At 33.4% G+C, this 11,290-nt stretch overlaps 1 long non-coding RNA gene across 2 annotated transcripts; it reads left to right on the top strand.

Annotated features, from left to right (window-relative positions):
- The first annotated feature begins 524 nt into the window (after positions 1-524).
- On the top strand, positions 525-10,987 carry LOC147822338 (uncharacterized). 2 transcript variants are annotated; one of them, XR_015445755.1, is made up of 4 exons: positions 525-639; positions 1,265-1,359; positions 3,405-3,570; positions 9,114-10,987. It is a non-coding gene; the product is annotated as an uncharacterized LOC147822338 (long non-coding RNA). The 2 variants fall into 2 exon arrangements; XR_015445754.1 differs by having other exon boundaries at positions 539-675.
- The last annotated feature ends 303 nt before the right edge of the window (positions 10,988-11,290 follow it).

Genomic DNA, 11,290 nt, shown 5'->3' with positions numbered 1-11,290 from the left:
AAAATGCTTTTATGTTTATACTTAATTATATACTTTGTAATGAAATAGGACCATTATTTATCATTTATCTCAAAATGTCAGCTGGTTAGATTTTACCCACAAATTATCTGGAGGAATTAAATTATATACCTTTGTAGGTAGTCAACAGACACTGTCGGGATTTCCTGTAATGTGTTTACAAGCTAATTTATTTACTGAATATTGTTTACTCATTTATGTTTTGGCTTTTTTTTTTTTACTAGATTCTCACTCAGAAAACATACTTAATATAAGAAATATATAAAAGGAATATTTTTAGTTTTAAAACTAAGCATTGCATTAAATGCAAAATAATCTCTTCACTGAAATGTTATCAAATAGCATTGACCATTAATATTTTATAGACTAAAGAAATAAATTACCCTGCAATATCATTAAAATGCATGATTTTGCCGTGTGTCAGGAATACTGTGCAGTTTTGTCTGGATTCATTAAAGTGCTCACTGCATAAGTGCGTTGCCAACCGGAATGTGGGTGGCTATAATGGCAGCCTGTAGGTTTGTATGGAAAACAAGTATGGCACTGTGAAAAAATTCTTCTCTCACCCTACAGATACCTGTATGCAGAGCTTGGGAGGCATTTCCATAGGCTCATTGTCAAGTGAGTACTAAAGTCCCCATTCATTAGGAAGCAAAGGTAAGTCTGAAAACTGCACTGAAGGAAAAAGAGAAGGGGTGGGGAGTGGGGTGGAATCACCTAGCATTGCAGCAGCCTAACCAAGTGACAGACACGTAGACAACTCCGATGCTGCCAGAACAACACTCTGAACAGCCCACCAGCAAGCAATTTGTCACAGCGACAAGAATATCCTCTGCAATTTGGCACCAGGGTCCTTGGACAGCCAACTGCGCCTGTATAGCACGAGACATGCTATTCAGTAACAGGGAAGATGGGAACCAAAGTTCTCCTTATTATGTCCAAATGTGTTATTTTATGAAAAACATATCTTTTGTCATGATCAACATAGAGATAGAACAGTAGTAATCGATATTAACTGGGTGCAAATAAGACAACAAATTGAGAAAAATATGTCCTTGTATATTTTTGAGGTACCCTGACTGTAGAGAAGATTTTAAGATGTTTGCTTGATATGTCTGGTATTTTATGGCAAGGTCTCACATTGTTTCATAGAATTAATGAATCCATAGGTACAAGAATAAACTGGGAAAAATTTTGGTAGTAAACCATTTGTTTTTAGCAGAATGTACTCTTTGCTTTGTTTTAGATTTGTGTGTTTGCATATGGTGTATTGCTTAATATCTTGGCTGAATGCAAATCCTTTCTTACTGAGATGATTTGAAATAAGACAAAGAACTCAAGGTAAGTTGAGTTATAAATGTGCAAAGGAAAGACCCTTTACTCTGTATGTTGCTACCCGTGTAATCTATTATAAAAGCGCAGTAAAGGAGACATGCCAGAAGCATAGGATAAAGGTATCTGATAAATAAGCAAGTAGTGTTCCCTTGCCAATTACTTGGCATCTTACTTTGTAATTAATGCCACAGTAATGAAAAAAGTGGTAGGCACAAAGATTGGGCCTTTTGTGTATTCTATACAAAACCAAACACTCATAAAAATCTAGCTCAAAGCTAGCCTGGTTTGGCTCTCCTCACAATCAAAACTTCCTAGAGAATTAGAATGATGCCATAGGGGTGTGTGTGTGTGTGTGTGTGTGTGTGTGTGTGTATGTGTGTGTGTATTTGTGTTGCTATGTATTACATGAGAGTGACATCAGGCAGTAGCACTATTGCTGTCTCCATCGCACAGACAAGAGTGACCTTCATTTCTCAGACATGATGGAATCATGTACCCATTCTGCCAGGAACTAACATCATGTTATCTATTATGTTGTTCACTCGTTGTCTTATGAAGCACTTTAGCTAACTGCTGTTTAAGTGGCTTTAATAACTGCTGTGCAATGCCTGGTGTATTTCCAAGAAGCTTATGTATTTGTGCTTTATGTGAACTTTCAGAAAATAACTAAAAATATAGAAGAGTTAAATGATAATGACAGTGATATTAATTGGCATTTAAAGAAGTAAAAATATATAATTTAGGCATTTTTGATGTTATTTGAAATACGGTGCAAGTTTCAAAATATCCATTTCATACAGTAATATTTTATAAAAATATGAAAATAAGTTTCCCATTTATCAACATAAACTGGACAATAGTGAATGGTTTGGGGCTGAGAGATTGGAGAATGAGATATTTAATTGCAACACTACGTAATTAATTGGTGATGAGGGTGGAGTGTGTTGACTAGCTAGGTACAGAGATGATTACATGAAGAGATTTAAGATTTATATTCTTTGCGGGATAAGGTACAAAGAAAAGGGAGAACAGAGATTTGTGTCAGGCAAGAGTGTTCAAAGTTAGAGGGTACAAAATACAGTGGAGACCATAAAGAAAACTAACCCCCTACTTTTCTAAGCTTTGCATGGGGTGTTTTCCTTGCAACTCCCATTAAAGTCAATGGGAATCATGCAGCTAAAACCCTGTGTAACTCTTTGACAATTTACTTCCTAGTGTCAGGCAAAGAGTACTACCTACTAAGGGCAATTTACTCATTTCAGTTTGTGCCTCCCATACAAAGATGAATTTGATAGCACGTAGCAGGAGGAAAAGAGAGACTGCATTTAAGATTTTGTTATTGCAAAAGAAGTCATTATTGAAAAATGTCGCCTAAACTCTCACCTTGTTTAGCAACAACAATAAACAGAGAAAAGCAATCCAGAAAAAGAATATGAAAAGAAGTATGGACTTGATTACAGGAAAAATGGTGATTGCTAGTATGAGAGTTTTTTTTTTTTTTCACTTTAAATTCTCAGGCTCTGAACACAATCGCAGGATAATAATACGGGAAGATTCTTAAGGCACAAAATTGAAGCTTCTGATTGCTTGCCTTTCCTGTACACCTCAAGTTGTACATATGTAAATACAGCAATGATATCCTTACAAAATCGTTAATAATACAAATACAGTAAGAGGAAGGTTACCATAGGCTTCTAGTTATAGATAGAAAATTAAATGAAATGACAGTTGTCTATTCTGCTGCAAGCAATAACTGAATAAATGCATCATAATCTCATGATTTTTGAAAGTTACAGAATGTGCATGTTAAGAAGTGTATGCTATGTACAAAATTTTTCATAAACTTTTAGGTCAGAAAATTAATACTGGCTTTCAAAGTTTTTATTTTCATTATAAGGGCCTATAATTCCTTAATCTCAAATGAAATCTTTATTTCAGTGCCTTACCACTTTATTGATATAATTTTTACTACTGCACAGCCATATAATAATCTTATGTGGACTGAGATAGTTCCTTTACTTTCTATTGACTGTTATTTGTTTTGTGACTAGTCCATTGGAAAGTGGAGGAGTAAGCCCTAGATGGTTTGGCTTTTTATTGCATGGATGGATCAGGGACAACTGCCTATGCAAATCGATTACTCAGCAGAGTAATTTCTCAAATTTGATGGTTAAATGAGTGTTTCTCACCGTGGACCTAGCTTCTACTTCAACTTAGGTAAGTATACTGCTATAGCAGCCTTGGTACCTTTGCTCTCTGATTGAACCAATTAGCAGACCCTGAACTTTACTACCAGAAAAAGACATAGCTCCACAGTTTTGAATGCCTGGCTTTTGGAAATTAGGGTAATCATGTCACCAAAACTACCGTTGATTTTCAGATGACATCTCAATAATTTTGCAAGAGCAAAACCCTTTCTAAAAGCACACTGATATTTTTGTAGTGGATATAATATATGAAGATGAATACAGTGATTTGATAAGTGAGAACATTTTAGAGAAGAGATACTCTATTTGAACAGAATTTGGATGTGTTTCTGGACTGAATCCTTGATTATAAATTTATGTTGGATGATACTGACTGTGGAAGAACTGAAATCTGATTTTCTTGGAGGAGGGGATTGAGAATTCACTAAGTAACAAAAAACCATGTGAATTATTACAATAGGTTGTAACACTAATATAAAATCATAGGGAAAGTTATTTTGACACCATTGAAATAAATTTTAGTTTAAAAACTCATAACCTATTCATGCTTTTTCTTATATCTCAGGCCACATATTGTTTGTAACTAAATCATAGGTCCTTAACCAAATACACATTAAAATATTTATGTTCACAAATTAAACCTAAATTAAATTTACTATGCAATGACTTTTATTTAGATTTTTTTTAGTTTTTTTCTCCTAATTGAATATGGATATGGTTAACAGTATTTTTATACAGAAAAAAATAAATTAATATTAGTATTTAAATTCAAATATGATAAAGAAAAAGACAAAATAGTGTTATTGTTATTCACAATGTTACAGAGTTTGTTTTCAATGTTATTCACAATGTTACAGAGTTTGTTTTCATTCTATATTTTAGTGTCTTTTTTTATTTTGAGTGTGAGCCTGAATAACTAGTTACACATTTTAAGGAATCAAAAATTTACATGATTATATATTCTAGATCTCTTATTTTACGAATTATGTTTTCCATGACCTGAAAAAATTCATCATTTAACTAATTGAATTCTAAAATTAATCTCTTTTTATCTCAGACTTTTTTGTCAGGAATTTGCTATAAATTGGTGTCTGCTAGCACAGAAGTTTAAGGCATCGTTTAATATATCTCTTTCCACTTTGACTTTGACACAATTTATGCAGTGACTTTGTAGTAAATGTAGATGGGGAAAGATATAAAGAAATATATATATGTGTATATATATACATATATATGTGTGTGTATATATATATATATATATATATATATATTGCTTTCCAATATCTCAAAATCACGTTTAGTTTCAGGATGAAGGTTTACTTACACATACACACATGTGCGCATGCACACACACAGACACACAAAGACAGCATAATCTCTTAGCTCAATGAGAAACATTTTGAATATATTTACAGCACTCTGAAATGTTTTTCCAGCCTTAGGGATGTTGTTTCTTGAACTAATTTTGTCACCTGTACAGGAGAATTGTACAAACGTTCTCCCTAAGAGGTCTTAAGTCAGAAACCAAACAAATAAGTACATAGTCAAATGAATGACTAATTATATTTACCAGCATGAGCCTTTATTCATGATTTTCTTTACTGTGATCACATTTCTCTTTTTCCTGCATCTCTATTTATCTACACTTCTCTGAATGTGACACTTGGATGGCCTTTTGCAACTTAGTTAGGTTTAGATAGCTAAAGTGTTAAGGGAGGTAATGGTTGGCTAAAGGCATGGTACTGTTAACCATGTTGATTTTCTGGCCCTAAAGATTTTAGGGATTTTTTTCTTATGGCAAATTTCTGATGCTCCACTCCAAGGATTTGAAGCCTGACCTCTTCTTTGCTACATACAAGAAAAGGAAGCTTCTGAACAATAGGCTGAGTAGTCTGGAGCCAAAGGTCACTCACCATTATACATGCTTGCCTGGAACCAAAGTCTGGAAAGGAAATCCTCCCAAGCAGCGTTAAGTTGTCTGTTCTTGGCAAGTGTGCACAACTTTTTTTTAACACTAAGGACAGTTAAGCATGGGGATTGAAAGAACAAGTGGCCTTATAAGATGGAAAGAAGTCTTGAAATTTTTCAAAGTATTTTTAAACAAATAGGGAAAAAAAATCCTGTTTCAAATTGTAAAAATGCTTAGGCTTAAAAATGATGGAGAAAGATGAAAGTTTTTTGCTACAGATTAAAAATATGTATTCTAAAGCAACATTTTAGGTGAAATGCAGTGTAATTTTCAGAGGTATTTAAATGTGAAAAGCACATAATTGGTAGTTTCTTCCACAGTCTTTCAACTGGCAGTGGAGTTGGGCAATGGAGAAAAGAAGAAAAATATGTTTTTTCTGGTTATTCAGTTACATTTTATATAAATTTGAGCATGCCACTCAATCAGGGGTTCATATTTCTTCATTAGCAAAGGAAAAAATTGAGTCCATTTGATTACATGCAATGTCCTTTGGGTTATTATTACTGAATGACTCTTTGTTACAGCTACTTTTGTCAAAAGACCTATATGGGTGCAGGGCAACCACAATCCTACCACTATTAAAGTAAGAAGTGATGCAAGATTATTTCTGATATCTGATTTTCCCATTGCTTTCTGAGCTCTTATTCCCCACATTATGTATATTATATTTACTATGATGGCTTTATTAGTTTACTCATTTATCCATTAAAACTTTTCACTGAGTCATCACTGAAGAGCATGAAGACAATGCTGTCTATTGATTCAGAGATCACTGAGATAAAGTTCCAGACCTTCAAAACACTAATTAGTGAGTTAAGAAACAAACCAGAAGCAACAGCACAGTATAGCATGGGATGTGATAAATACAGCCTATGCTAATGTTGCTGTAGGATATTGGAGGAGGTACTTCCCATTTTGCTTCAGAGAGACTGGAAGGCCCCATGGAGAAGGTGATCACTGAACTATGACAATAAAAATGGGAGCATTTTAACTTCATGGCAAAAGACTGAAGATTGCTACAATACAGCTCAAAACTAGCCTGTGTTCTTAAGGAAGTCCTTGTTTTAAAATATTCTGGGTGGTTTTGGGGGGTTCAAAAATATTATTGTGAAGTTTCTGCTTCTACTAATTTGTTTTGATAGTGTTTTTTTTCTTTGATTTATTTTTATGTTACAAAGGAGGTAAAAGTGATAACATAAAATGATAGATATAAATGTATAATTCATGTCATGATTATTTTTACCAATTCAATACCTCTAAATTTTAATTGTGTGTTTGAGTGTGTGTATGAATAAGTAAATATAAGTAAATGTTATTATAAAAATTTTATGAAGTAATAATAGGAGAGATACTAGCATATTAATAAACCCAGGAAGATAAATTTATACTCAAATTACTTTAAAATATTTGAAGGAATTTTAGGGGTTTCCAAGAACAGCTGAGTACACAAAAATTCTTTTTTTTCCATCTAGTATATAGTGTGTTAGAAGAATTCTCTCTCTAGCAGGTATGCACAGCAAGTAGATAACATGATGGCTACATAGTACATGGTACATAGGAAATATTTGAAAGAGAATCAGAATTTAATGATCTAGATAGGTGGTTCTTTATAAAGTGGTAAAGAATTTGCGGAAGAACATGGTAAAATGTGGTGGGTAAGACGAAGAACTAATGAATTTTCGTTTTTCTTCTTCCTTTTCCTCCTCCCCTTTTCATTCTCCTTTTCCTTCTTCTTTTCTTTACAAGCTCATACATGATATTGGAGTTGCTGATTGAGGATCACACTCTAAGAATCACTGCTCTTGATCAGTGTTTCTCAGATTGTCTGTGTATGAGTCACTTGGATGCTGTTATTTTGAAGATAGTGACTTAGGGAGGCTGAGGTGGGTGGGAACATTTGCATAATGAACAAACTCAGAGGTGAGGCTAATGGGATCACTCTACTGTGAGAAGCAAGGACTAAAGATTTTTACATTATGAGCCTAAGTCATATGACATGACTGGAAAGTTTCAGAAAACAGTAGGATAAAATAAATGTTTCAGCTAAGCATGGTGGCTCATGCTATAATTTCCCGCACTCTAGGAAACTGAGGCAGGAGGATAAGAGTTCAAGCCCAGCTTAGACAAATTACTGAATTAGTAAGACCCTATGTGAAGGCCTTGGGTTCAATCTTCAGTAATGCAAAAAAAGAAAAAGAAAGGTTTCAAGTTTATTTCCCGACCAGGTAAGATTGTATCATTACCAAAGGAGGCAAATAACAAATTAATATTTATTAATATTACCACACCAGTAAGAGAAACATTTGCTGAACTCATTCTTTGCATGAAATAACTGCACTGGTTATTGTAACAGACTTTGGGGAAAAGTAGGTTTCTAGCTTTTTATTTTTTCTTAGCTTCTGTAACTACTCTGGAACTTTAGAAATGAACTACTACCCATATGACTTATGCACTAAATTCACTATATTTCTGATAAATTCATTAATTCTGATAAATTGGGCACAAGTAGCGAAGTTAAAAATTGTTAGTTTAATACAACTAAAGAACAAAAACCAGGATCTTAGAAATAGTGCATTAGTTAAGGAATGTTATTTAGCCTTCTTGTTTAAGTTTTTGTTAGAAAATTTCTATTTATGTAAAGCAAAAGGTTGAACTAAATCTGATGAAATGAGGTGGAAAATACACTTAATTTTGATCAAATGCCAGCCCCTGGTGGATTGTGTGTGTGTGTGTGTGATGGAGCCTTACTTATGTGTGTTGGCTTCTTCAACCCACATTTCCTTAGTAATTGATAATTCTCCATTCCTTCTCTATTGTTTAGAACTTAAAAAAAACAAAACAGAAAACTGAAGTCACAATAATGGTAGTACATCAAAGGATTTAAAGTAAAAGTATTTCAGAGAAAGTTCAAATAAAAAAATACAAGAAATATGACCTTTAGAATGTACTTCGGCCAACTTTGAATAATTTTAAGCACCCTAGGAGTGCATACATATGTGTTCTAGACCTCCCATTAAACACATTTTTAAAGTTCAATGAAACTCTTTAAATTTAGTCATTTGGTGACTAAAAATTGATTTTTACATATTTGAGAGTAAACTTCAATGTTCAGTTTTTGTTGTTGTTGTTGGTGGTACATTTCAATCAATTATTGTAACCAATCATGTTAAGGCCAATTCTCAAATCCTAAGCCAAGTAAATGTAAAAATACTTTAACTTATTGATGTAATTTTAATATTTATTTTTGCTTGGTGTATATGGCATTTTTTATTATCATTTCTAAGGATAAATGATTATCTTAGAACAATAAGCTATAATTAAGCACCTCTGTCATTTCTGCTTCTTCTCATTTCCCAAAGGTATTAATTACTTGTCCAGTCATTCAACTGGAATATCTCAAGAAAAAATTTTCCTTGAAAGATATTTGACTTCCTAAAAGCATATTTATGGCATCATTTAATACCTATTCAAAAGAAATTGCAAAAATACAGTTTCCAAATATAGATATTTGGGCTAGAGTATCAATGGATTTGAGCTTTTGGGGAAATATGGCTCTTCACAGAAGCTGTGACTTCTCTTTACAGAAAATGTTATGAAGTGCGCACACGGAAGTTTGCATACAGAAGAGTGCTTATTCACAGAATACTTGATGGAAGACTAAGAAACTTTGATCTTGACAATTGAGATAATCAAAATGTCACCTTTTTCCTCCTTTCCTACATAGACATTGAAACCAGATGGATCAACAGACTCTTTTTCTAAACACATTATTTTGTTTTTATTGTGTATACCTTTTCTCATAAATAAGCCTTTATACTTATTTGTAACATAGAAACAAGTGGAGATCTGGCTTCTGTGAAAAATATGATTCACTCATTTGCATTTTTAAATTCCATTCATTCCATTTTTAAATTGTTCACTTGTCCTATTTGCTCTTTTTAAAAGCAACTCTTCCTAACTCTCTTTAATTTTAAATACTTATAGAGTCTGTGTTTCTTATAATTTGGAATATTATTCCTTTAAAATTTTAAAATGAAAATTAATATTCAAAGTCTACAACATGAAGAAAACTTCATTATCTAGAAGAATGACAAGTTAAGACTCACAAGAATGCGACTGACAAAAAGTTTGCTGTTAGGTTATATTGATGTTTGATGGCTTAAAAATATATTGCAAAGACCTTTTTTAAAAATTTCAGCCAGACATGGTGCCACACACTTGTAGCCCCAGCACTAAGGAGGCTGAGACAGGAGGATCGCCATGAGTTTGAGGCCAGCCTGGGCTACATAGTGAGTTCAAGGATAGCCTGAAATACATAGCAAGATCCTGTCTCAAAAAAAAAAAAAGCAGCAAAATCCTTATGAAAATAATTAATTTTTCTTCAAGTTGTTTATGAGATTTTTTTTGCTTATATGCAGTGCTTGACTTTATTTTTTTATATATTAATTGGTACCTTTTAGGTTTACAGTACATTTACATTTATCATTGGGTGCTTGTACCTGTACATGATGGATCTTGGTTCTTATCTTTTCCCCCATTACCTGTGTGCCCTTCACCCCCACCACCCTTCCCTATTTACATAGACTGTGTTTCCATTTATTTTTTTCTTTCACGTAATTTTTCCTTTCCTTTCTTCCCTTTCCCCTTCCCCTCCAGCCACCCCTCCACCTTTCTTTAAAAATTATTTTTGGTATCTAAAAGTATTACTATCATTAGTGATACGCTTTAAACAAATTTTGGAATGAAGAAATATTGTTGTATGGTTGTCCATGTATATTATCTGTTTTTGTGAAGAAAACAATAGTTTTTATGAATAAAAATTAAAGGTCTAAGAACTTCAAAACTGAGAGATTTAGCCATTCATCTCCAGGCCTCATCCTTCTTTTTTATAGTGGCAAATCTGAAATTTCAATGATTTTCACCGCATTGAACTCTCATTATAACCAAGAACACAGTAACTTGGAAATTCTGCTCAAATTTTAGTTAAGGATTCTCGCACAGCATTTTATTTTGGTACCGGGGATCGAACTTGGGTCCTTGAGCTTGCGCAGCAGGCGGCGAAACTACTGAGCTAAATCTCCGGCCATTATTCCTCATCTTAATAAACTTATTTAGAAGTCTAGCACATTTAAATGGTTAAATAGTGAAATTCAGTCTTTGAATGTTTTCCTGTAACCATTGGCTTATCTCCTAGAAAAATACAAGCACGTGTATGTGTGTACGTATGTGTGAGTGTGCATGCACGTGTGTGTGTGTGTGTCCATAAATAAAAAGATTTCCTCCAGTCGGCACAGCTACAACTAGATAATGGAAGCCAGGGTAACTATGGAAAGCAAAGAGGAGAGGATTAGAGAAGTTAGTTCACTAGCATCTTCAGCTGTGCACTTTGGACTCAATTCTGAGACAGCTTTTCTAAAAATATCAGCATCACGAGTTTAAGAAGATTTACATGGAAAATAGCTAGCATGGACAAAATAAACATGGGTCTCCTCTCAATAGGCATGTACCTCAAGAGGACCAATTTAATCTATTTAATCATGTTACAGGAAACTAGAAAGATCAACAGGATCAGGTGGTTGTAGTTCTCAAACTCCAAGCTCATATGATCTCAATTTATAATTTCTGTCTCACAATTGATGCTATTTGATAATATCATACAATTTAGAATACCTAGAAGAACATACTGGACTTGAAATTAGAAGTGGATTTGATTCAATTTTCTGGGCTGAATTTCATGAAAGTTGTCACAATAAAATAATTA

The sequence above is a fragment of the Heterocephalus glaber genome, unplaced genomic scaffold (assembly GCF_053883595.1).
Source record: "Heterocephalus glaber isolate CG9 unplaced genomic scaffold, H.glaber_assembly_v1.0 deba00001662, whole genome shotgun sequence".
NCBI classification, from domain to species: Eukaryota; Metazoa; Chordata; class Mammalia; order Rodentia; family Bathyergidae; genus Heterocephalus; species Heterocephalus glaber.
Note: the sequence above shows the minus strand (reverse complement) of the source record. Positions and strands in the feature narration are given on the sequence as shown.